Below are 27,324 nucleotides of genomic sequence, written 5' to 3' on the forward strand. Positions count from 1 at the left end.
TCCCCAGTACTGGTGCCAGTGTCAGCCAGTCAATCTTGTGATATTAGTTATCTTGCTCTCAGAATAGTCATTATTACAGGTAATTAGTTCATCTCCTCTCGCAGTAAAAAAATTAGCAGAGATTTGAGCATCTAAACTAGGCTAGCTATTCTATATATGGAAAAACAGATAATTTGGTAACTGGAGGGCATAAAGTTAAGATCACCAAGAGAGCAAGGGGAGAGGTTAGGGAAAATATTTTTTACACAGAGCTTTGATAGGACATGGAGTGCCCAACCAACAACAAAAGCAGAATCCATAATGATTTTTAAAAGGGAAGTGGATAAATATCTGAAAAAGAAAAGTTTTAAAGAGTATGGGGACAACACAGAGGAATAGGACTAAGTTCCTTTCAGAAAGCCAGCACAGGCACAATGGGCCGTGGACTCTTTCTGTGATAACATTCTATTATTCTATGATTCTAACTCAAGATTTATTATAAACAAAATTACCAGGAGATTCCAGAATGTGATGAGAATTCTTGACAAACCTGTTGACTCAAAACTAATTGGCAAAACATTATTTTCACATAAGTGGGCCAAAGTAATGACTTTCCCTAATCTAGTCAACTACAAGTAGCTGTCTCCATCAGCTTCATAGAAAGAGGACCTTTGAGAATAAAGATCACAAAAGCCATGAGGATAGCTGTTATCATTCATTCTATTCTTTTTATACTTTTCTAAATTGAATGGGAAGGCAAAAAGGAGGGCATAAGAATAATTTAGTCTAAAAGTGATTTAAAAAAAGCCCAGATAAAGGCTTCAGGGACAGATAGTCTGAGGTAGGGATGGAGGTGGGCAATGTTGCCAGGTGGAAATAAGCGATCTTGTGATGGACAATATTAGCTCGGGATCAAACAGGATACCAAAACTCATGATCCGGTTCAACCTGAGGGAATCAGCATGCGGGGGAGGAAATCAGTGGCAAAGGAGTGGGAGTTACAGCAAGGGCTGCAATTAATTGCTCCAGTATTCCCAATGGTCATCTGGAAGAACTTGTGGCTCACCCAAGGCTTGATATCAGACAGGCAATCTGATGGCATGGAGACAGATGCTCATGGGGTTGAGAGAGGTGGTGGAGAGTGGAGGCGAAGAGATAGAACTAGACTCAACATTGTGTTCATCAATGTTAGATCTCTTAATTTCCAATGAAATACGAACTCCGATGGTAGTTTTAACTTTTTAATACTGGCAGAGAGCAACAAACTGCTGGCTGATTGCCAGTTTCTTTGTCTTACTGAGACACATGGTCAAAATGGCTGTACTTTATACCTGGATCAATTTACAGAAAAGAACTCGCCTTCTTTGACCTTATTGGTTCAATTGAAAGTCTTTTAACGTTTTATTGGCTCGCTACCCAAGGTCCGAAAATGTCAAGTTGATTGATGAGTTAATGCAACATGCTGAGCAGCACGTAGTAGCTTTGACTTGGGGGTCTGTGAATTTTCAAAGCCTGTCTAAATGAGCCTGTTTGAATACTCTATCAATCAATTTCAGACCATAACCTCTGCCCATATTTTTCTCCCTCTGCTCCTATTTTTAACCCCCCCACCCCCCCGCCTGATCTTATGAATTTTTTCTCTCTGTTTCCCATGGCAGCTGGTAATTATTCCTCCATTCATACCCTATCTAGGCTCATCTTTTTCTAACTTCTGCCATTACCATCTCAAGTCAGCCCATCTCTTTTGTCTCTCAAATCTCTCCTGTCTTCCACCCGGTCATGTATGTACACGCTGTTTGTAGCCACCAGATGGTGTCATTGTTGGAGGCCACTGAGCAGCACGCACATGGTGCTGCTCTGGTATAAAAGGCCAGCCATTTTGTGAGTCAGGCACCTTGGGTAAAAATAAAACAGAAGCTAAGTTGTGCCTTGCTTAGTTAAACAGTACTCAGTTTGAACCTTTATTGTATACATAATATACCTTATCATAGACCTTCCCTTTTGTTCTTTCCTCCCCTCCCCTTTCAGTGCTCCTTAAGAATCTGTTCATTCCGAACATTCGCCAGTTCTGATGAAGGATCATTGACCTGAAACGTTAGCTCTGTTTCTCTACGTAAATGCTGCCTGACCCGCTGAGATTTCCAGCATTTTCTGTTTTCATTTCAGATTCCAGCATCCGCGGTATTTTGCTTTTGTAGATCCAGGTGTTATCAGGATACATAAAGAAGCTGATTGCCATTCTGCAGATGATGTTACCAAAGGGCAGCATATAGATGAGGAATATGATGGGGGTCAAGGATAGAATCTTCGGGGACTCCCGAGGTAACAGTGTGGGGATCGGAAGGGAAGCCATTGCTGGAGATGTAGTGACTGGAGATGGAGTTGAACCATGCAGGGGCATTCTCACAGTGCTGGGCTTCCTGATATCTACAATTTTATCTAGCCTGCTCAGGTCTATAGCAAATGTACTATTAAACACCTAATGCCCAAACACAAAGACTATGGGCCAAAAAATTCGGTATGCCCTGTTTGGGGGCGGTAACTGTCGCGAGGCGGGAATTCCTGCACCAGACGCGTGCTGTGGCAACAGCGGAGTGCCGGGCTGCATGATCGTGGCACGGACCACGCGATCTACAATCAAGCAGGTCGCGACCGGCAAATCGGCCATTTAAAACATTTCTTTACCGCCGCACCTCCCCATTAATTTTCGGCTCCCGACCGGCAGCTTCACGGGGCGCTACTGAATTTTCCCTCCGGGGCGAAAACGGGTCGCTGCGCGCGGTGATGACATCGTCACCGCCGGCGCAGCAGCCTAGGGCGGTACCGGTAGGATGACATCGTCACTGCCAGCGCAGCAGCCTGGGGCGGTACCGGTAGGATGACATCGTCACCGCCGGCGCAGCAGCCTGGGGCGGTACCGGTAGGATGACATCGTCACCGCCGGCGCAGCAGCCTGGGGCGGTACCTGTAGGATGACATCATCACCGCCGGCGCAGCAGCCTGGGGCGGTACCTGTAGGATGACATCGTCACCACCGGCGCAGCAGCCTAGGGCGGTACCGGTAGGATGACATCGTCACTGCCAGCGCAGCAGCCTGGGGCGGTACCGGTAGGATGACATCGTCACCGCCGGCACAGCAGCCTGGGGCGGTACCTGTAGGATGACATCGTCACCGCCGGCACAGCAGCCTGGGGCGGTACCGGTAGGATGACATCGTCACCGCCGGCACAGCAGCCTGGGGCGGTACCTGTAGGATGACATCGTCACCGCCGGCACAGCAGCCTGGGGCGGTATCTGTAGGATGACATCGTCACCACCGGCACAGCAGCCTGGGGCGGTACCTGTAGGATGACATCGTCACCGCCGGCACAGCAGCCTGGGGCGGTACCTGTAGGAATGGGCCTCTAATGGTTAGCGCTACCAGGTGAAAAGTCATTTGCGCCCCAATAGCGCCCCCCCGGGGGCACTAACGGGAGTCACGAACGACCCGAATTTTCCCCCCTATATCTGATTAACTCTTCTATGCAATTTAAAAAAAAAACAGGCACTATCAAAAGCTCCACCAAAACAAGTATCGACCGAGCCACAATATATTTGGCAATTCAAGCAAAGGATCTGTCCTTTGCATTAAGAAAATTCCATATAAAACTCTACTTCAACGATAAACAGGAGGTCTTATCTGATATAATTGAACTGCATAATTAAAAGTGAGTGACACCAGCCTTTACGGCTTTGCAAAGCCAGTCAAGATTAAATGACATTAGCATTGATTCTTGGAACACTGACAGGGTCCCACTGGATCGCAGTTCACAGATGCTCTGGTGGTTTTTCGAAAGGCCGCACTGATATTAGGGGAGTTGCTGACAGATGAACACACAGATGACATTTTCTCAACACTCTGTCAGGTTACTTTGAAGGCATTGGTTTATGAGGCAGAACATCTTTGTTTACCATTTCACCAGCAGAGCCTTGTAATCTGGTTTGAATAAAATACCTGCAGAACAAGAAATAATCTCCCGCTATAATATTGAGGAACGTCGAGTTTCAGTTGCATCTCCTTGAATAAATTCAAAAATGTGAAATAAAAATTGGGCTGAATTGGGCCAAACTTTTTTACGCAGCGAGCGGTTAGGATCGGGAATTCACTGCCTGAAAGGGTAGTGGGGACAGATTCAATCGTGGCTTTCAAAACGGAATTGGATAAATACCTGAAGGAAAAATGTTTAGCAGGACTACGGGGAAAGGGCGGGGGAGTGGGACTAGCTGAGGTGCTCTTGCAGAGAGTCGGCACGGGCTCGACGGGCCGAATGGCCTCCTTCTGTGCTGTAACCATTCTATTCTATCCCTAGAGTAAAATACACTGGGATTATCTCAGGGTATTTTATTTAGGCTTGGTATCTAAATCCTATTGCATAGGTATTCTCATGCGGAAACAGCGTGAACTTTATTTTCTTCTCAATATTACTCTGGAATTGTCTAAGTCTGTAGACAGAGGTTCATTAGAATGTGGAATACTTTACCCCATATGGCTTTTGAGGGAAGGTAATAAGATCATTTAAAAGAGAATTGGATAAGTATTTGAAAATGAAGAATATTAACAGGATGTGTAAGGGAAATGGGATCACAGGAGATAGCCCCAGTTGAGGAGCTAGCACCAGATCAAATGGCTTATTTCAAGAATTGTAATTTTGGGTAAAGAAGGAAGGTGGGGCAACAGGCGGGCGGGACATTATGCGGCTAAGGACTTGGGTCGGTGCATTCTGACATGAGCTGTTGATTGCGGAGACTGCAAGGGAATTATTCGAGAATTTGAGGCTCGAGGTGAAGAAGGCAGGGATTAGGATAGGGGAGAGCTAGTGACAGAAACCAGTGACACAGAGACAGAATTAAACAGACAAAAGCGAAACACTGCGGATGCTGGAAATGTGAAGTAAAAACGGAAAACGCAGGAAATACTCAGCGGGTCAGACAGCACCTGTGGAGCGAGGAACAGGGTTAATGTTTCAGATCGATGACCTTTCGTCAGAAGTAAACAGTTTTGGTAGCAGAATGTATGTGGGGGAGGAGGCAGAGGTGTGAGTCAGGCATCAAACCTTGGTTCTGTACCTCTGGACGTAGCTTGATTCATATTGTTGTGTATCTGTAAAGCATGCACTCCCATGCTCCGCCACCAGTGGGCTCATCCCCTGAAGTCCCAAGGGATCCCAGCATCCCTTGGGAGCACTGTATATAAGCCGGCCCCTAAGATCTGTTCCTCACTCTGGTGTGTCTTATTAAAGACTGAGGTCACTGTTACTTTAACCTCCCTGTGTGCAGCCTCATCTGTGTTGGGAACACAACAACTGGCGACAAGAATACGAATCCAACGCAAAGATGCAGCAAACTGTGGGCATCCTGGAAAAGTTCTCAGAGGGTGAGGACTGGGAAGCCTATGTCAAATGGCTAGACCAGTACTTTGTAGCCAACGAGCTGGACGGAGAAGGAAGCGCTGCAAAAAGGAGAGTGGTCCTCCTCACAGTCTGCGGGGCACTGACCTACAGCCTCATGAAGAATCTTCTGGCTCCGGTGAAACTCACAGATAGTCATATGAGGAGCTGTGTACACTCGTTCGGGAGCATCTTAACCTGAGGGAGATTGTGCTGATGGCGAGGTATCAGTTCTACACGTGCCAGCGATCTGAAGGTCAGGAAGTGGCGAGCTACGTCGCTGAGCTAAGGCGACTTGCAGGACAATGTGATGGTACCTGGAGCAGATGTTCAGAGACTTTTTTGGACTGGGCATTAGCCACGAGACCATCCTACGAAAACTTTTGACTGTAGAGACACCGACCCTCAGTAAGGCCATTGCGATAGCACAGGCGTTTATGTCCACCAGTGATAACACCAAACAAATCTCTCAGCACACAAGTGCTAGCAATGTTCATAAATTAACTGGAACTGTGTTTGCGAGCAGAAATGTACAGGGCAGAACCCACGAGTCTGCAACTGCCAGCAGGCCTCAGGTGACCCAGATGACTCAGAGTCCCCAACAAAGGATGAATGCAAGGCAATTCACACCTTGTTGGCGTTGTGAAGGCTTCCATTCAGCCTATTCATGCCGCTTCAAAGGTAATGTTTGCAAGAGCTGTGGAACAATGGGGCACCTCCAATGAGCTTGCAAATGAGCTGCAAGCTCTGCAAAACCTGCTAACCACCACGTGGCAGAGGAAGATCGGTCCATGGTGGATCAAAGCAACTTCAAGCCTCAGAGAGAGGAGGCAGATGCTGAAGTACATGGGTGCACACATTTGAGACGAAATGTCCACTTATAATGCTAAATGTAAAATTGAATGACTTGCCCGTAGCCATGGAACTGGACACTGGCGCTAGCCAATCCATCATGAGTAAAAAGATGTTTGAGAGACTGTGGTGCAACAAGGCATTCAGACCAGCCCTGAGCCCCAGCCACACAAAACTGAGAATGTACACCAAAGAGCTTATCACTGTCCTGGGCAGCGCCATGGTCAAGGTCACCTACGAGGGCACAGTGCATGAACTGCCACTCTGGATTGTCCCGGGCGATGGCCCCACATTGCTTGGAAGGAGCTGGCTGGGCAAAATCCGCTGGAACTGGGATGACATCCGAGCGCTATCACATGTCGATGAGGCCTCATGTACCCGGGTTCTTAACAAATTTCCTTCCCTTTTTGAGCCAGGCATTGGAAACTTTTCCGGGGCAAAGGTGCGGATCCACTTGGTCCCAGAGTCACGACCCATTCATCACAAGGCGCGAGTGGTACCTGACATGATGAGGAAGATAGTGGAAATCGAGCTGGACAGGCTACAACGCAAAGGCATCATCTCCACAGTGGAATTCAGCGAGTGGGCCAGCCCGATTGTTCCAGCACTCAAAAGTGATGGCACAGTCAGTATTTGCGACGATTATAAAGTAACTATTAATCATTTCTCGCTACAGGACCAATACCCGCTACCTAAGGCAGACGACCTATTTGCCATGCTGGCAAGAGGCAAGTCCTTCACCAAGCTTGACCTGACTTCGGCCTACATGAAGCAGGAGCTGGAGGAGTCTTCGAAGGGCCTCACCTGTATCAACACGCACAAGGGACTGTTCATCCAAAACAGATGCCCGTTTGGGATTCGGTCGGCTGCAGCGATCTTCCAGAGAAACATGGAGAGCCTACTCAAGTTGGTACCACACATGGTGGTCTTTCAGGACGACATATTGGTCATGGGTCGGGACACCGCCGAGCACCTACAAAACCTGGAGGAGGTCCTCCAGCGACTGGATCGCGTAGGGTTGCGGCTGAAGAGGTCGAAATGCGTCTTCATGGCAAGAGAAGTGGAGTTTTTGGGGAGAAAGATCGCAGTGGACGGCAAGACAGAGGCTATCAGGAACGCGCCCAGGCCACAGAACGTCACGGAGCTGCGGTCGTTCCTGGGACTCCTCAACTATTTTGGTAACTTCCTACCGGGGTTAAGCACCCTTTTAGAGCCCCTACATGTGTTATTGCGCAAAGGTGAGAACTGGGTATGGGGAAAAAAACAAGTAATTGCTTTTGAGAAAGCCAGAAACATTTTATGCTCCAACAAGCTGCTTGTATTGTATAACCCGTGTAAAAGACTTGTCCTCACATGTGACGCGTCGTCGTACAGAGTCAGATGTGTATTACAACAAGCTAATGTTGCGGGGAAGTTGCAACCTGTCGCCTATGCTTCCCGGAGCTTGTCTAAGGCCGAGAGGGCCTACAGCATGATTGAGAAAGAGGCATTAGCGTGTGTGTTCGGGGTAAAGAAAATGCATCAGTACCCGTTTGGCCTCAAATTTGAGCTGGAAACCGATCACAAGCCCCTCACATCCCTGTTCACTGAAAACAAGGGGATAAATACTAATGCCTCAGCCCGCATACAAAGGTGGGCACTTGCGCTATCAGCATATAACTATACCATCCACCACAGGCCAGGCACCGAGAACTGTGCGGATGCTCTCAGTTGGCTACCATTGCCCACCACGGGGGTGGAAATGGCGCAGCCTGCAAACTTGTTGATGGTGGCGCAGCCCGCAGACTTGTTGATGGTCATGGAAGCGTTTGAAAATAATAAATCACCTGTCACGACCCGCCAGATTAGGACTTGGTCCAGCCAAGATCCTCTGCTGTCCCTAGTAAAAAACTGTGTACTGCATGGGAGCATTCCTGTTGAAATGCAAGAGCCAATCAAGCCCTTCCAGCGGCGAAAGGACAGGCTTTCCATTCAGGCAGACTGCCTGTTGTGGGGTAACCGCGTAGTGCTACCCAAAAAGGGCAGGGAGACGTTCATCTCGGATCTCAACAGCACACACCCGGATATAGTAATGATGAAAGCGATAGCTAGATCCCATGTGTAGTGGCCCGGTATCGACTCTGACTTAGAGTCCTGTGTATGACAATGCAGCGTGTGTGCTCAGTTGAGCAATGCGCCCAGAGAGGCACCACTAAGCTTGTGGTCCTGGCCCTCCAGACCATGGTCGAGGATCCATGTTGACTATGCGGGCCCGTTTCTCGGTAAAATGTTCCTGGTGGTGGTGGATGCTTTTTCAAAATGGATTGAATGTGAAATAATGTCGGGAAGCACCACCACCGCCACCATTGAAAGCCTGAGGGCCATGTTTGCCACCCACGACCTGCCTGACATACTGGTCAGTTACAACGGGCCATGTTTCACCAGTGCCGAATTTGAAGAATTCATGACCCGCAATGGGATCAAAATGTCACCTCGGCCCCGTTTAAACCAGCCTCCAATGGGCAGGCAGAGCGGGCAGTAACAAACAATCAAACAGAGCCTTAAACAAGTCACAGAAGGCTCACTCCAAACCCGTCTGTCCCGAGTAGTGCCCAGCTACCGCACGAGACCCCACTCGCTCACAGGGGTGCCCCCGGCTGAGCTACTCATGAAAAGGACACTTAAAACCAGACTCTCGCTGGTTCACCCCAACCTGCATGATCAGGTAGAGAGCAGGCAGCAGCAACAAAATATAAATGATGGTCACGCCACTGTGTCACGGGAAATTGATCTGAATGACCCTGTGTATGTGCTAAACTATGGACATGGTCCCAAGTGGATCGCGGGCACGGTGATAGCTAAAGAAGGGAGTAGGGTGTTTGTAGTCAAACTAGACAATGGACAAATTGGCAGAGAGCACCTGGACCAAATGAGGCTGCGGTTCACAGACTGCCCTGAACAACCCACAGCAGACACCACCTTTTTCAAGCCCACAACACACACCCAAAGGATCAACGACACCACCCCAGACCAGGAAATCGAACCCATCACGCCCAACAGCCCAGCAAGGCCAGGCTCACCTAGCAGCCTTGCAGGGCCAACAACACTCCAGCCCAGCGAGGGCACAGCCAACACACCAGAACAGACATTTGTACCGAGGAGGTCCACCAGGGAAAGAAAGGTTCCCGACCGCCTCACCTTGTAAATAGTTTTCACTTTGATTTTGCGGCGGGGGGGTGGGGGGGGGAGTGATGTTGTGTATCTGTAAAGCATGCACTCCCATGTTCCGCCATCAGCGGGCTCATCCCCTGAAGTCCCAAGGAATCCCAGCATCCCTTGGGAGCACTGTATATAAGCCGGCCTCTAAGGCCTGTTCCTCACTCTGGAGTGTCTTATTAAAGACTGACGTCACTGTTACTTTAACCTTCCTGTGTGCAGTCTCATCTGTGTTAAGAACACTACATATCATCCAGGTTGGTGCCATAGTCACTAGGTTAAGTTCACTTTCTCTGAAGATGCATTAAAATAATGGAAGTACTCAGCCTCTTTGAATGGTGCAACGAGTCTTTTTTTTAAGAAATGTACTTCACATTTCCTGAACAATATTGCAATATCCAGCTGCCTCAATCTCCTGGGCTGGCATCATAATACAGTGCATTATATTTGTAGTATGGATAGCACAGTGTGTACTTTATTGTGACAGATTTAGACATGCTAAGCTGGTTGGTGAAAGGGAAACGGTTCTTTATTCAATTTTTGGAATCCATTCAACCAAATGTTGCTAGGGGAAAGAAGTTGGATCGTTGAATTGAAATACATTTTCTTTCACTTCTGAAAGATAATCATGGTTTTGCTTATATTTGCTCCTATACATTTTTAAAGGGACAGGCCGAACTAAAGTTACTCCACTGGTACCTCATCTACATGCCAATTAATTGGTACCTTATGAATGAAAATGTATTTCGAGGAAACTCATGCTTTGGTGCTGATTCACTTCCCCGTATAATGTACCACAAGTTACGTTTATTTGGTACTCCTCATTGAAGCACTGACCTCACTCAATCAGATCCGCTGGGCAGGCCACATAGTTCGCATGCCAGACACGAGACTCCCAAAGCAAGTGCTCTACTCGGAGCTCCTTCACGGCAAACAAGCCAAAGGTGGGCAGCGGAAACATTACAAGGACACCCTCAAAACCTCCCTGATAAAGTGCAACATCCCCACTGACACCTGGGAGTCCCTGGCCAAAGACCGCCCTAAGTGGAGAAAATGCATCCGGGAGGGTGCTGAGCACCTCGAGTCTCAACGCCGAGAGCATACAGAAAACAAGCGCAGGCAGCGGAAAGAGCATGCGGCAAACTAGTCCCACCCACCCCTTCCCTCAACGACTGTGTCCCACCTGTGACAGGGACTGTGGCTCTCGTATTGGACTGTTCAGCCACCTAAGAACTCACTTCAGGAGTGGAAGCAAGTCTTCCTCGATCCAGAGGGACTGCCTATGATGATGATGATATTTGGTACTCCTCATACAAAGGAATGTCTCCAGGTACTTCGCAAAAGGGCGAGACAAGCACCAAGCAGAAGGTAAGGGCGTTTAAGGGGGCGGCGGGTGCTACGTGACCCACTGAATATTCTCAGCATTTTCCATTTTTACTTCAGGTTTCCAGCCTCCACAGCGTTTTACTTTTGCCTGCTTAATTCTATCTCCGGTTTCTAATCGCTAGCTCTCCCCTATACTGCCAAAATCCTAGTCCCTGCTTTTATCACCTCGAGGCTCAAATCCTCTAATAATTCCCTTGCGGTCTCCGCAATCGATAGCTCACTTCGGAATGCACTAACCCACTTCCTGACGTGCATCAGATCCTGTCATAAAGAATCCCCAATTGCTTGGCAGAGGGGAAAATAACTGAGCACTGAGCAATGATCTTAGATGGGTTAGGAGTGCCCATCAAAGGTATAGCCAAGGAGGTTGGTTTTAAGGAGGCCTGTGAAGGAGGAGAAAGAGAACATAACATAAGAAATAAGAGCAGGAGTCGGCCATTTGGCCCCTCGAGCCTGCTCTGCCATTCAATAAGATCATGGCTGATCTGATCTTGGCCTCAACTCCACTTCCCTGCCCGTTCCCCATAACCCTTGACTCCCTTAGCCTTCAAAAATTTGTCTATCTCCACTTTAAATATATTCAATGACTCCGCCTCCACAGCTCTCTGGGGTAGAGAATTCCAAAGATTCACGACCCTCTGAGAGAAGAAATTCCTCCTCATTTCCGTGAGGTAGCAAGAGGGAATAATTGAGAGAGTAATTCCTAGTCATAACTGTACAAAGAGCTTTGGGAGCTCAGGGCATTGGTGGGTGATGCTGCTGTTGCTCCAGGAGGTGGTCAGGGCTGGTGCCTCAGTACAGTATAGTGATGCAGTCTGACCACAATCTAGGAACATTGGGCTCAATTTTCCCCAATTATCTGCGCCGTTTCTTTGGCATGCACCGTTGTTTTTGGAGTAAACAAAAATCTCATATTTCCCCAATGTTTCTGCACCAGCATAATTCACTTAGGTACGATTTTTTTAGGGTACGATTTTCCTGCGTCATAGGGGTGTTTGGGCCAGTTATTCAGATTTAAGCAAGTTTAGCCAACTTACATTTTTCCTAGGATGGCGTATATAACCACTCCCACAAAGACCTTCTGGGCACTTAAAAAAAAAATCAACTTACATTACAAAATCAGCACAGAAAGACGCCATTGTTAATCTTAATTTTTTCAAAGTCAAAAGGGAGAAATTGGAAGGCTAATGCAATTCTTGAATTTTTTATTTTTTTTCAAAGTACCATACCTCCACCGAGCGTCTCCTCACCGGGCTCGAGGGCCAGAGTCTCGGTTGGCAGAATCGCTCCCTCGCCCGGACACAGGGACTTGGGGCTTGGTTCCCAACCCCTCCCCTCCCCTCCCGGGCTTCTTTTGAGGATAAGAGAGAAAGACCATTGACATCTTGAAGCAGCGTTTCCGATGCCTGGACCATTCCGGAGGCTACTTGAGGTTGTCGGTCAGTTCACTGTTATCTGCTGCATGCTACATAACTTAGCCACCATGAGGCAGCAGTAGAAGAAGACCCACCTGCGGTGAGAGTGGCTGATGAGGAGGAGGAAGATGCAGATAACGAGGAGGATGAGGACGAGGAAGCCATGCAACTACCAGAACCCGGAGCACGACAGCAGAGGAGGGCGGGCCGCCATGCCCCTTTAACAATTGCTCGAGCCTTGCGCCAGCAGCTCATTCCATGAATGCTTTGCTGCCTGAAGGCTCAGCGGCAACTATTCCACATGGACCATGTTTACTGCTTGGACCTGTTGCGTAATGGTGTGTTGTGTTAATGGAACAAATAATGTAAATGATGCAGTTATAATTTAAAATATATTTTGTTCAAAAGTTTAACACTTGTTTGTACTTAACTTAAATAAAAATATTCTTGTATCAAACTTTAAACTATTCAGTTAAGAACACTCCAAACCTTTAAGATCACTTACAAACTTTTAAACATGTAAATTTAAATCACTTAAGAAAACTTTTGCATGGTTTCCTCATCCTCCTCATCCTCATCATCTGCATCTTCCTCCTCATCATCAGTCACTCTCACCTCAGAACATTTACAACAGTAGCAACAATAATATTAACCACCACTACAACAGCAGCAAAGAAAGGCTGCACCCATCTCTCCTCCACGTTATTCTAAGACCGCCCGCTGCGCTTGGTCTTGTTGACTCCACCCCTGCCCGCTGGCGCAGTGTTTCTCGGGTTGGTACCAAATTATTCTTTCGAGCATCTTGGGTAATGCGCACTTCTTGATGGGGGAGTGGGGGGGGGGGGGGCAGGCGGTAATGTGGAGGGCCTGGCTTGGGCCTCTTCAGAGGCTGGTCTTGGGGGGAGAGGGAGTGACAATTGATTCCGTCAATGGCCGCGGGGTCTGGGTGTGTTCCCTTATTGCAGCAGCTAACTCCGACATTCCCTCCCTCATGTTCACCAACAGTGTCTCAACTACCTGCAACATTCCGTCCCTCATGTTCACCGACAGTGTATCAGTTACCTGTGACATTCCGTCCCTAATGTTCCCGGACAGTGTTCCCATTTCTCGCGGGAGTGTTGTTACTTCTCCTGATAGTCCTGATACCTCATCACCCATCCCACCAATGGTGTCTAGGAGTGATCACGTAAGGTCAATGCTCTCCGCACTCATTGCCATCATTTGAACCACACCTGTTGTTAAATCCTGCATCTCAGGAGAGCACTGTCGAGCTCTCCTTCCCCTCCTCACTGTGGGTGTGGCTCACTGCATCCCACTGGAACACAGCGTCTCAGGCAGTGTGAAACCATGAAATGTCCCAACACATGTACCACTCAGGAAAGGGACTGGCACCTCAATGGGTGGCACAAGCACCTTCTCCAGAGTGAGTACAACAGTGGGGGCTTCATCCTCCCCCTCCCCCTCTTCCCCATGCTGTTGGTCTGGAAGGTCAAATTAGAAGATGTTCTCCTCTTCAGGCTCATCCGCGTCTGAATCTTCTTCTGCATTGTCAGGGTTGGCCTCAAGTTCTGCAAAATAAAACAGAACAGACAAATGGTTAGCAGCAGAGGAGGGGGCAGGGTGGGTGGCATGAGTAGCCTCACACAGCGCAGGCAGCAGACTGATTTGAAGGACCACGATGAATGACAGCACATTGCATCGACCGAAGCGTAGCTGACAGTCATCCCCATGAACCGAAGCATGGCTAGCCCACCCAGTACTTAGCATTTAGCAAAAGCAGACTGTGGAATTTGCAGGACATACCCTCTCCCTCGAATGTGGGCCCAGCTTGTGCAGTGGTGGTTGCTTTTCTCCAGGCAGGACCCATCAAAGCAACGACCCTGTCTTCCACGGGTGTCAGTGGGTACAGAGTTGCCGGGCCTCCTCCTGTTAGAGTTCTCTCTCTTTTGTTGTGGACCACCTTCCTTTGCAAAGATGAAAATATAACTTTTTAAAAGTGTTGTGTATGCATGCCTTGTTTACTGTGTGATGTCTGTAACACTGTTATGCCACACTGAATGTACCCTTATACTGTACACACCTTACCTGTACACCAGAGGGTGCTGCTGCTGGAGACCTAAGGATTACCTGCTCACTGCGGGTAACCCAGTATATAAAGGAACTCACAGCTTGTTGTCCTCACTCAGGAGCTGCAAATAAAGGACTACAGGTCTACACAGTTTAAATATCATACCCTGCCTCGTGGAGTCATTACTAAAGATGCCTACATACGCTGCAACTGGTGGAGGGAATACGAGGTCACGAACCACACGTTCGGTATGTCGAATCTCAGCAACTTTCAGCAATTTACCGATGGGGAAGATTGGGACGCTTTTGTAGAAAGATTGGAACACTTAAGGAGACTGGCTGCACCGTGCGACTTTGGCAACCACCTAAATGAAACACTAAGGGACTCTAAACCGACGAGAGCAGTGCACCGCATTGATACTTCTAAGGGCAGAAACGCTGCCCCGAGTCCCACAACCCTGAGTCTGCCACATGGGACAAACCAGCTAGCCCCGTGCTGGCGCTGTGGTGGAAACCACAGGGCCCACCAGTGCCGCTACAAAAACTATGCATGCAAAGAGAAAAAGCACCTTCAAAGGATGTGCAGAAAAAGCTTTACTCACCACGTCTCTGATGAATTGGTGATCACCGGGGCTCCGACACAGATGAAGGCAAAGTTGCTCAACCCCTGGAAGAAGCATATGGAACTCATACCTGCTCCACCGAAAGTTCAACGTGGATGATGAAAGTAGACATCGATGGGGTCCCAGTTTCTATGGAGATCGACACAGGGGCGAGCCAGTCTGTGATGAGCCAAATGACCTTTGAAAAAAGTTGGACGAATCCTGCCACTCGACCAAAACTGTCTCCTGTCCAGGCGAGGCTGCTCACATATACCAAAGGTAAAGTCCAAATCGTTGGCAGCGAAGACGTCCAGGTCTCCCAGGGCGGTGTGTTGAACAAGCTCCCCCTGTGGATTGTAGCCGGCGACAGTCCTACGCTGCTGGGCAGGAATTGGATGAACCGGATCCACATCAGGCGAAGTGGCCCTGTGGAAGAAAAGAGCACCACAGCCCACCTGCAGGAAAGCCAGGAAATGGCTGTAGCACCACAAGGAGAAAAACTTGTCATCAAAATGGCCACCGCCATGCCACGAGTGAGCATGGAGGAGCATCACATGATACCGAGCTGCCAATCGGATTTGAAGGCTCCCTTAAATGAGACCAGTAATCAAAGAAATTTAAAGGTGAAGTTTCAACTATTTGAGTACACGGACTTTAAAGCTAAAGATGCGATTAAAGGGTGCAAGTATGAAAATGCATGCAATGTAACAATGAATTGTGATGCTGGTTTAACTAATGTGACTAATGAGATGAATGCAGATGTCAGTAAGGTTAAGAACAAGTTTATTATGCTTAACAATAATGATACAGAATGTGAAATGCCTAATGTAACCATGTCTGTTGAAACCAGGACACCCAAAAGTGATGCAAATGCTAGAATGCATAATGCAGGCTCGACTATGCGTGATCAGAACCAAGGTGTCATGTATACCGGTAGGACACTGCCAAAGGACATTGGGTCCTACAGGGACCATAAGAACATATAAGAACATAAGAATTAAGAACAGGAGTAGGCCATCTAGCCCCTCGAGCCTGCTCCGCCATTCAACAAGATCATGGCTGATCTGGCCGTGGACTCAGCTCCACTTACCCGCCCGCTCCCCATAACCCTTAATTCCCTTATTGGTTAAAAATCTATTTATCTGTGATTTGAATACATTCAATGAGCTAGCCTCAACTGCTTCCTTGGGCAGAGAATTCCACAGATTCACAACCCTCTGGGAGAAGAAATTCCTTCTCAACTCGGTTTTAAATTGGCTCCCCCCGTATTTTGAGGTTGTGCCCCCTAGTTCTAGTCTCCCCGACCAGTGGAAACAACCTCTCTGCCTCTATCTTGTCTATCCCTTTCATTATTTTAAATGTTTCTATAAGATCACCCCTCATCCTTCTGAACTCCAACGAGTAAAGACCAGTCTACTCAATCTATCATCATAAGGTAACCCCCTCATCTCCGGAATCAGCCTAGTGAATCGCCTCTGTACCCACTCCAAAGCTAGTATACCCTTCCTTAAGTAAGGTGACCAAAACTGCACGCAGTACTCCAGGTGCGGCCTCACCAATACCCTGTACAGTTGCAGCAGGACCTCCCTGCTTTTGTACTCCATCCCTCTCGCAATGAAGGCCAACATTCCATTCGCCTTCCTAATCACCTGCTGCACCTGCAAACTAACTTTTTGGAATTCATGCACGAGGACCCCCAGGTCCCTCTGTACCGCAGCATGTTGTAATTTCTCCCCATTCAAATAATATTCCCTTTTACTGTTTTTTTTTCCAAGGTGGATAACCTCACATTTTCCGACATTGTATTCCATCTGCCAAACCTTAGCCCATTCGCTTAACCTATCTAAATCTCTTTGCAGCCTCTCTGTATCCTCTACACAACCCGCTTTCCCATTAATCTTTCTGTCATCTGCAAATTTTGTTACACTACACTCTGTCCCCTCTTCCAAGTCATCTATGTATATTGTAAACAGTTGTGGTCCCAGCACCAATCCCTGTGGCACACCACTAACCACCGATTGCCAACCTAAAAAGGACCCATTTCCCGAGTGTCTGCTTTCTGTTAGTTAGCCAATTCTCTATCCATGCTAATACATTTCCTCTGACTCCGCGTAGCTTTATCTTCTGCAGTAACCTTTTGTGTGGCACCTTATCGAATGCCTTTTGGAAATCCAAATACACCACATCCATCGGTACACCTCTATCCACCATGCTCGTTATATCCTCAAAGAATTCCAGTAAATTAGTAAAACATGATTTCCCCTTCATGAATCCATGCTGCGTCTTCTTGATTGCACTATTCCTATCTAGATGTCCCGCTATTTCTTCCTTAATGATAGCTTCAAGCATTTTCCCCACTACAGATGTTAAACTAACCGGCCTATAGTTACCTGCCTTTTGTCTGCCCCCTTTTTTAAACAGAGGCGTTACATTAGCTGCTTTCCAATCCGCTGGTACCTCCCCAGAGTCCAGAGAATTTTGGTAGATTATAACGAATGCATCTGCTATAACTTCCGCCATCTCGTTTAATGCCCTGGGATGTATTTCATCAGGACCAGGGGACTTGTCTACCATTAGCCTGTCCAGCACTACCCCCCTAGCGATAGTGATTATCTCAAGGTCCTCCCTTCCCACATTCCGTGACCAGCAATTTTTGGCATGGTTTTTGTGTCTTCCACTATGAATACCGAAGCAAAATAATTGTTTAAGGTCTCAGCCATTTCCACATTTCCCATTATTAAATCCCCCTTCTCATCTTCTAAGGGACCAACATTTACTTTAGTCACTCTTTTCCGTTTTATATATCGGTAAAAGCTTTTACTATCTGTTTTTATGTTTTGCGCAAGTTTGCTTTCATAATCTATCTTTCCTTTCTTTATTGCTTTCTGAGTCATTCTTTGCTGTCGTTTAAAATTTTCCCAATCTTCTAGTTTCCCACTAACCTTGGCCACCTTATACGCATTGGTTTTTAATTTGATACTCTCCTTTATTTCCTTGGTTATCCCTTCTCTTGCAGCCCTTCTTTTTCACTGGAATATATTTTTGTTGAGCACTATGAAAGAGCTCCTTAAAAGTCCTCCACTGTTCCTCAATTGTGCCACCGTTTAGTCTGTGTTCCCAGTCTACTTTAGCCAACTCTGCCCTCATCCCACTGTAGTCCCCTTTGTTTAAGCATAGTACACTCATTTGAGACACTACTTCCTCACCCTCAATCTGTATTACAAATTCAACCATACTGTGATCACTCATTCCGAGAGCTGATGCCAATGGAATTTCTCTGTGGGAGACTCCCAGGTCCAGCAGGCTACATGACCATGTAGCCTGGACCTTTGGAACGAATGTGATGCCCCATGCAGGACACACACACAGCCAGTGAGAGCAGACCCACTACAGGGACAGTGGTCAATGGGCAGCCCAGCCACCACCAATGGCAACCTGCACCAGACCAGCCCCACAACCCCTGGCCACCATTGGTGGACAAGGAGCCCACCCAGTCTTGTGGCCCTGCCCACCACCCCACAACTATCCACATCACAGTGTATACACACCACCCACTGCTGCCGTGGCCCCCCAACCCCCCGAGGGATCCCGCAACAGTGACACCTACTTGACCTACTTGGTCTGTGTGTGAGGGAGGGGCACCGTACGAGGCCAGCCTCAAGCACAGGGGTCACACCTGGCAACCACACAACCCTCACCACAACCTCCCATAGCCCACCACTGATCACCTCCCCTGGTCATGACAAGAAGGATATGAAAAATGCTATGGGGGGAGTATTGTTGTGTATGCATGCCTGTTTACTGTGTGATGTTTGTAACACTGTTATGCCACACTGAATGTACCCTTATACTGTACACACCTTACCTGTACAACAGAGGGTGCTGCTGCTGGAGACCTAAGGGTTACCTGCACACTGCTGGTAACCCAGTATAAAAAGGAACTCACAGCTTGTTGTCCTCACTCAGGAGCTGCAAATAAAGGACTACAGGTCTACACAGTTTAAGTATCATACCCTGCCTCGTGGAGTCATTACTAAAGGTGCCTACATTTACTACAAAGAGAGGGTGTCTTTCTGCTGGGTGGGACATACAGAGTGTCACATTTACATTTGCAATTCCAGTGAATAAATGAAATTATTACTTACATTAACTGCTTGACCAAGGTCCTGCCAGTTCTTTTTGCACTGGCCTCCAGACCTCGGGGTGGTCACCATTGCACAGTAATCTTCTGCAAGTTGGTTCCAGTGTTTCTTCATTTCTTTTGGTGAAACTTTTATTTGACCTCTGCTGGTGTCCAGCTCCTGCCATTTGGACTCAAACACAGTAACTAGTGCCACCACTTCATCCTGTAAGAAATTCTTGGTCCTTAAACTGCGATGCATCTTCAGCTCCGATTTTTTCCCCACTCAGAATTAAAGTTCTCACGCACAACTGGCTTTTTAAAAATGGCTGAATGCAGACCGGACGGTGTACTGGACATTCGCACCCATACCAGTCATGTAGAAAACATTTTTTTTTTTCCGCGCATGCGCAGAAAGGGGGGCATCCTTTTTTCAGCGCAAACATTAGGCTCCACCCCCCAAAGCTAAAGGACCGGCTGTGTGGCGCCAATTAGAACGGGGAAACTTTAAAGTTTTCTTTTGGCGTAGTCGGGCCCCCAAAAAAACAGGCGTAATTCTTCAAATATGCAAAAAATCGGCTTTGGGGAAAATTGAGCCCGTGGTCAGGGGACAGGACAGGATCTGGAATCACCTTGTTTTAAGTCAGAAGTAAGCCTGATGTAACTTCTGCTGCAACTTGGGATGAAAGTGATGTGAAAAATATTGCCACCGTCCAAAAAGTGAATGTTATTGTGTGTTTCAAGTACCTAACGGTTAACTCAGGAAAGTTCTCCTTGTATGTAGCTTTCTACCTCTTGGAAAGCAATAAAGGAGGATTTGTGACTGATAAAACTTCACTGTGCTCCCTAATACTTATTTGAGTACAATATAAACCTCTAATAAGTCAGAAAAGCTCAATATAATGAAAAATTCGATACACGGCAGAGCCAAGTAATGTAGATTTTATTTCATTTGAGGGAAAAAGCTGGACGACTCACTGGGGTGAGCAGTGTTTCTGTAAAGACTTTTCAATTAACTAAATGAAAATGAGATCAGAGCTCCAACTGCGCATTATCGTCCACTTAATACTAAATTGTCTGGGTAATGGAGGAGGAGATTGAGATCAGTACATGCGATGTGTCATTTTGGAATATAGGAAATTGTTAGAAGAAAAAAAGTCCATCGAGTTCACCTTCTACCATACTGGTCGTCACGTGAAACAACAACAACTTTCATTTATGTAGCACCTTTAATGTAGTGAAACATCCCAAGGCGCTTCACAGGAGTATTAAGAGATAAAAGATTTGACACCAAGCCACATAAGGAGAAATTAGGGCAGGTGACCTAAAGCTTGATCGAAGCGGTAGGTTTTAAGGAGTGTCTTGAAGGAGTAAAGAGAGGTAGAGAGGCGGAAAGGCTTAGGCAGAGAATTCCAGAGCTTAGGGCCTAGGCAACAGTGTGGTATCTTCCTTACGACCTCAACACACACAGACTCCAAGATGGCTCGTATCACAGGAACTTGTCAGGTGACCTGTCACCTGATGCCTTTATTATTCTAAGCAGCAATGGCTGCATTACCACAGTAGTCCACTAGGTGGAGTGATCCACTAGATGGAACAGTTGTCCACTAGCTGGAACTATATTACACTTCTCCCTCCTTAATGAAGAAGTAATTATAACAATCATCATACATAACTTACATGGTTATACATAAAAGGTATGGACTTATTTTGACATATTTATAAATCAAACTTAACCACTGGTTTTCTGTTTCTCGAACAGAACTTCCCAAACATGGTGTTGAACTTAGACTCATTCTAGGCTGATCCTGAGGAAAGTTTTCCTCCAAGGGATGCCCTTGATCTATATTTGAACTCTCTTCAACTTCAGGCTGTTTGTCTGCCTGACTCAGACTTAAATTCTGACTTTCTCTTGGACTTGTTTCTAGTACATTTGATGTAGGATATGCTACTTGTAATAAGACTATCTGATGAATCGGAAATATCATTCCAACTTTCAACTCCTTTCACATCTGTAAAACATGATCAATGTGAACAAACCTAACTTGTCCATGATCAGACACCTTGACCAAATATGCGTGAGGACCACATATCTTCACCGCTCTTCCTGGTAACCATTTTAACCATTTATGGTGATGGTTCTTCACTCTCACCTTCTGATTCAATTTCACACTTCTCTCTCTTACTCTACCTCTATCATGATTCTCTGTCTGTCTTAATTGTTTCTCTTCTACGGACTGTGCCAAATTTGGCTTTAACAACGAGAACCTGGTTCGTGACTGTCGTTTGAGAAACAACTCTGTTGGTGTTCTACCAATAGTTGTATGAGGGGTATTACGATAAGTAATTAGAAAATTAGCCAATCTGTGATCCAACAACAACTGCCATTTCTTTGGATTTGGATCCAACATTTGTTTGATGAGAGCATGTTTTACAATTTGTACTGTGCGCCCTGCTGCACCATTTGAAGCAGGATGGTATGGTGGAACCTTTCTGTTTGTGAACTGTGCAAATTCTTCTGAACAAAATAGTGGTCCATTATCAGACACAATCTCTTCTGGGAGGCCATATGAAGAAAATAATCTTCGCAAATTGTCTAATGTTTTACTTGTTCTTATTTTCCATATCAGAAACACCTCATTCCACTTCGAATGGCTATCAATCACAATAAATAATTGCTGTCCTTCTAGCTCAGCAAAATCGATATGTAACATTTGCCACACCTCGGGAGGCTATTTCCATGGTTGTAATGGTACTGATGGTGGTTTCCTGCTTACCGATTGACATGTTGTACACTGACTTAAGATGTACTGCAGACCTGGCCACCACAAGTAACTGCGTGCAAAACTCTTGGTCGAGCACAGTCCCAGGTTCTGGTCATAAAGATCTCCTTATAGTTTGGACCTGAATTTATTTGATATAACCACTCTTGCATCCCACATGGTACAATCTTTATCCACTGATAATTAATTCCTATGAACAAATATGGATGAATATCTTTCTCTGATATCTGGTTTGGCCCAGCCATTTGCTATGCAATCATACACCTTTGACATAACTGAGTCATGTTTGGTTGCTCTACCAATCTCTTCATCTGTGACTGGCAGTACATCAATGTATGAAAAATAGAACACTTCTTTTCTATCAGATGTGATGGGGATGGCAACCTGGACCAAGCATCAACATTACTGTGATCAGCTGATCGTCTGTACTCAATGTCATACATATATGCTGACAAAATCAAAGCTCATCTCTGCATTCGGATTGCAGCTAAGGTTGGAACTGGGAATTTTGGATGGAGGATTGCTGTCAGGGGCTTATAGTCCATAATGATGGTAAACCTATGATCATACAAGTATTTGTGGAACTTCTTGACCCCAAAAATTAAAGCTTTCCTTTCGATTTGCATGTAATTACGCTCACCGGCACTGAGAGTGCGTGAAGCAAAAGCAATTGGTCTCTCCTCCCCACTATGTAGTACGAGAGATTACTGCCCCAACTCCATACAGAGAGGCGTCACATGCTAACTTGATCTCCCTATATATACACACATCATAGTGAACGAACATGGTGCTCTCTACCAATTTGCTTTTACACTCCTTGAATGCTGTATCACATTCTTCTGATCACTTCCAATGGACCTGTTTTTTCATCAGCTCATTCATGGATGTAACACTGTAGCCACATTTGATAGGAACTTCCCATAATAGTTCAAAAGACCCAAAAATGATCGAAGTTCAGTGATATTCTTGGGAGTGGGTGCATATCTGATTACATCCAGCTTTCCTTAGGTTGGATGTAAACCATCTTTCTCTCCTCTGTGCCCCAAGTACTCCACTGAACTTTGAAATAACTCACACTTGCGAGCAGTCACTCATACCCTCTGCTTCTCTAGCCGTCTGAGCACCTTATTTAACATGTTATTTTGGATTTACCGGTTTGGTGCTGATGTCATCGAAATAACATACTACCCCTTCAATGCCTTGCAAAATCTGGTTCATCAACCCTTGGAATATGGCACTGGTGGAAGACCCTCCAAATTGTAGCCTATTAAATTGATATAAGCCTAGATGAGTGCTTATAGGCAAGCATGACTTGGACTCCTCATCTAGCTCCAGTTGTAAGTAAGCATTTGTAAGATCTAACTTTAAGATCTGACCACCTGTCAGCGTCGTGAACAAATCTTCTACATTTGGCAATGTATTGGGTAGATTACCCTCTAGAACCTGGTTTACGGTTACTTTATAATCATCACACAACCTTACCTTAACAACTGGCTTTGGTACAACAACAATGGGTGTAGCCCAATTACATAGATCTACCTTAGAGATAATGTTCTCAGTCTCTAGTCTTTTGAGTTCTTGCTCAACTTTTTCCTTGAGTGCGCATAGTGGCTTGCAGTAAACTGGTCTAGTATCCTTCTGCACCCTGACACTCGCCTTGAAGCCTTGGATCAGACTGTCTGTTTTGCAGAATATCTTCGGATACTTCTTGATGACATCATCCTTCAATGCAAATCTCGTTTCAACACGAAAAATCTCATTCCAATCCAACCAATTTCTAGCCTAGTAAGGCAGGCTTGTCTCCTGCCACTACTAAGATCTGAATCTGATCCTTGTATTTCACCGGTACAGTGATACGCCCTACCACAGGAATGTTCTCACCTGAGGAGCCTTGCAGCTCTACCTTTGACTTTTCCAATGGAAAAATCACTCAACTTGTCGAGATATAGCGATTCCGGTACTACGCTCACGGATGTGCCAGTGTCGATTTCCATGGGTATCCTGGTTCCTGCATCATCTACTTGGATGATGATACTTTTTGAATCACTGTTAGATACCCTCGTGCTCCTGATGAAGTGTATCACTTCATCCTATTGCATTTCTTCCATGCTATGTAGTCTCTGGAGATTTCTACTTATATCCTTGAAAGTTGGTTTACTCTTCAGTCGGCATGCCTTCGCAAGATGCCCAGTTTTCCTGCAGAATAAACACTCTGCCTTCACATATGGACAACTTTGAGCTATGTGTTGTCCCAGACACCAATAGCATGACTCCAATGTATTGTTACCTTGGCCAGTTGTTGAAGCCTTGGGGCCCAACTGCCTTTTACTTTTAACCTGCAGGGATTCACCTTGGTTGTCTGACGACTGGAAATGGTACGAAATTCTCGGGAGTATTGGTCAGCCATATCCATTGACATAGCTGTCTGACAAGCTAAATCAAAATTCAAGTTAGGGGTTGTCAACAACTTCCTTCTGATTGCTTCATTTTTCATCCCACAAACAAAGCGGTCACGCAATGCTCGTCCTGAAAGTTTCCGAAATGACAGTGAATAGATAGCTTCTTTGATGTTACAATGTACTCACTGATACTTTTGTCAGGTAATTGATCTCATTTTCCAAAACAATAACTTTCAGCAATTTCCAGGGACTCAGGACTGTTTTGCTGTTCTAACATGCTTAGAAACTCCGTAAGTGATGTGTCCTTTGGCTTGACGGGAACAAGCACATTTTTCAGGATTTCATATACCTTGGGCCCTGATTCAATCAAGAAAATAGCCCGGGGTTTCTTTCTAACACCACCCGGTTACGGTTTTCCTCATTGGGGACTTCAATTAAAATATTCGCGGGGAAAAACATTTCTAGCCACTCCACATACACTCCGAAAGCCTCACGGTTGCGTTGAAACTCACCCAAGCGCCCTATTATTCCCATAGGCATGGCCATTTGGACTCTGACAGTTCAACCAAGTGTGCTTATAATTTACCTTGGATTCTTAGCTGTTCTGCAAACAAAGGCCCTCTCTAGTCTCTCTGTTGGTTGGCTGGAATCATCCACCAACAAAAATTTCAGTTTGGTTATCCAGAAATCTGATCCTTCATCACCAAATGCAGCATCTTCCTTATGACCTCACAACATACACAGACTCCAAGATGGCTTTTAACACAGGAACTTGTCAGGTGACCTGTCACTTGATGCCTTTATTATTGGAAACAGCAATGGCTGCATTACCACAGTAGTACACTGGTGGAGCAGTAATCCACTAGATGGAGCAGTAGTCCATGAGATGGAGCAGTAATCCACGAGATGGAGCTTTATATTACACAGAAGGCACGGCCACCAATGGTGGAGCGATTATAATCAGGGATGCTCAGGAGGGCAGAATTAGAGGAGCGCAGACATCTCGGGGGGTTGGGGGGGACGGTGGTTGTGGGGCTAGAGGAGATTACAGAGATAGGGAGGGGCGAGGCCATGGAGGAATTTGAAAATAAGGATAAGAATTTTGAAATCGAGGCATTGCTTAACCGTACAGGCACCCAACACATTGCTCCTCAGTAAAGTTGGGTATGAGAAGTGCTTCCTGAAGACAAACTGTGGATATGGCCTCCTGCGCTGCTCCTGTTCCCTCCTGCCTTCTTCACTGTCCTCCAGTCTCAAAGTCAGACCTACCAGACCACCCATAACTGCAATAAAAAGTTCCCAAAGCAGACAAAAGCAGCGTAGCACTAGCACATAAGATGTTCCCAGAGGTCAGAATTCACAGGTGTAACGGAGAAAATAGCCACAATAAAAAAAAGGGGCAGAAGTTACCCAGAATCTTGATGAGAAATCAGTGATTAATCTGCATGGAGTGGGTGAGCCCTTTAAATAACGCTCCTGCACGGTCCTTGCTGACTGTTAGCGCCATGATTTTCTGGGCATTCATTACGTGCGGAGTCGGGCACTGGGGCAGACAAAATTCCCAGAAAGGTCCTATAACAAACATAGGAGGAGAAATGGAGTGAACTAGCCTATATTCTCCAGAAGAATGAAAGGTGATCTCATTGAAACATACAAAATTCTTACAGGGCTTGACAGGGTAGATGCAGGGAGGATATTTCCCCTGGCTGAGGAGTCTAGAACCAGGGATCACAATCTCAGGATAAGGGATCGGCCATTTAGGACTGAGATGAGGAGAAACATCTTCACTCAGAGGGTGGTGAATCTTTGGAATTCTCTACCTCAGAGGGCTCAGTCTTTGAGTATATTCAAGACGGTGATCGATACATTTTTGGATATTAAGGGAATCGAGGGATATGGGATAGTACAGAAAAGTGGAGTTGAGGTAGAAGATCAGCCATGATCTCATTGAATGGTGGAGCATGCTCGAGGGGCTGAATGGCCTACTCCTGCTCCTAATTCTTATGTTCTTATAGTATGTTTCTTTTATTATAATGAGGCTTTTTAATATGTCCGACGCGCTCCCTGAACACTGACTTAGCAGCCCAATCCAATATGACAGGCAGAGCAAATCAGGTGCGGAATGAGCGTGCGCACACACCGTCTACCATATTGGACCTTTAGGTGCCCAATTGATGCCTGTAATCCAACATTTTTTGCATATCTTTAGTACGAATGTAAAGAGATTCTACAAAAAGTAACTATTTAAACAATCGACATGGGGATTGAGCAATGCAGTGCTCAGTTAAACATATGCATATCACTTCCTTCTCCACATACTTCCATTTTTATCATTTTAGCTATTCCATTAACATTATTTCCAAAGAATATTCTATATTCAGGAGCTGGGCCTATATTGTTAAATGTTGATATTTTATTAGCTGAATCCTAGGTCTATGAAGGTCTTTTTTCAGCCACTGAAAGCTTGTGACAGTGTAGATTGCCATGATAGTATCTTTGAAAAGACCACATCCAAGCTCTGATACAAAAACAAAGTACTGTGGATACTGGAAATCTGAAATTAAAACAGAAAAGGCTGGAAATACTCAGCAGGTCAGGCAGCATCAATGGAGATAGAAACGGAGTTAACATTTGAGGTCAATGACCTTTTGTCAAAACTGTTCTGGCTGAAAGTCCCAAAAAGAAAAGAAAGACTTACATTTATATAGCGCCTTTCACGACCACCGGACGTCTCGAAGGGCTTTACAGCCAATGAAGTACTTTTGGAGTGCAGCCACTGTTGTAATGTGGGAAATGCGCCAGCCAATTTGCGCGCAGCAAACTGCCTCAAACAGCAAAGTGATAATGACCACATAATCTGTTTTTGTTATGTTGATTGAGGACATCGGGGATAAGTCCCCTGCTCTTCTTCGAAAATAGTGTCACAGGATTTTTTACATCCACCTGAGAGCAGACAGGGCCTCAGTTTAACATCTCACCTAATAGACAGCACCTCCACAGTGCAGCACTCCCTCAGTACTGCACTGGAGTATCAGCCTAGATTTTTGTGCACAAATCTCTGGAGTGGGACTTGAACCCATAACCTTCTGACTCAGAGGTG

This window comes from Pristiophorus japonicus, chromosome 18 (assembly GCF_044704955.1).
Source record: "Pristiophorus japonicus isolate sPriJap1 chromosome 18, sPriJap1.hap1, whole genome shotgun sequence".
Classification (NCBI taxonomy): Eukaryota; Metazoa; Chordata; class Chondrichthyes; family Pristiophoridae; genus Pristiophorus; species Pristiophorus japonicus.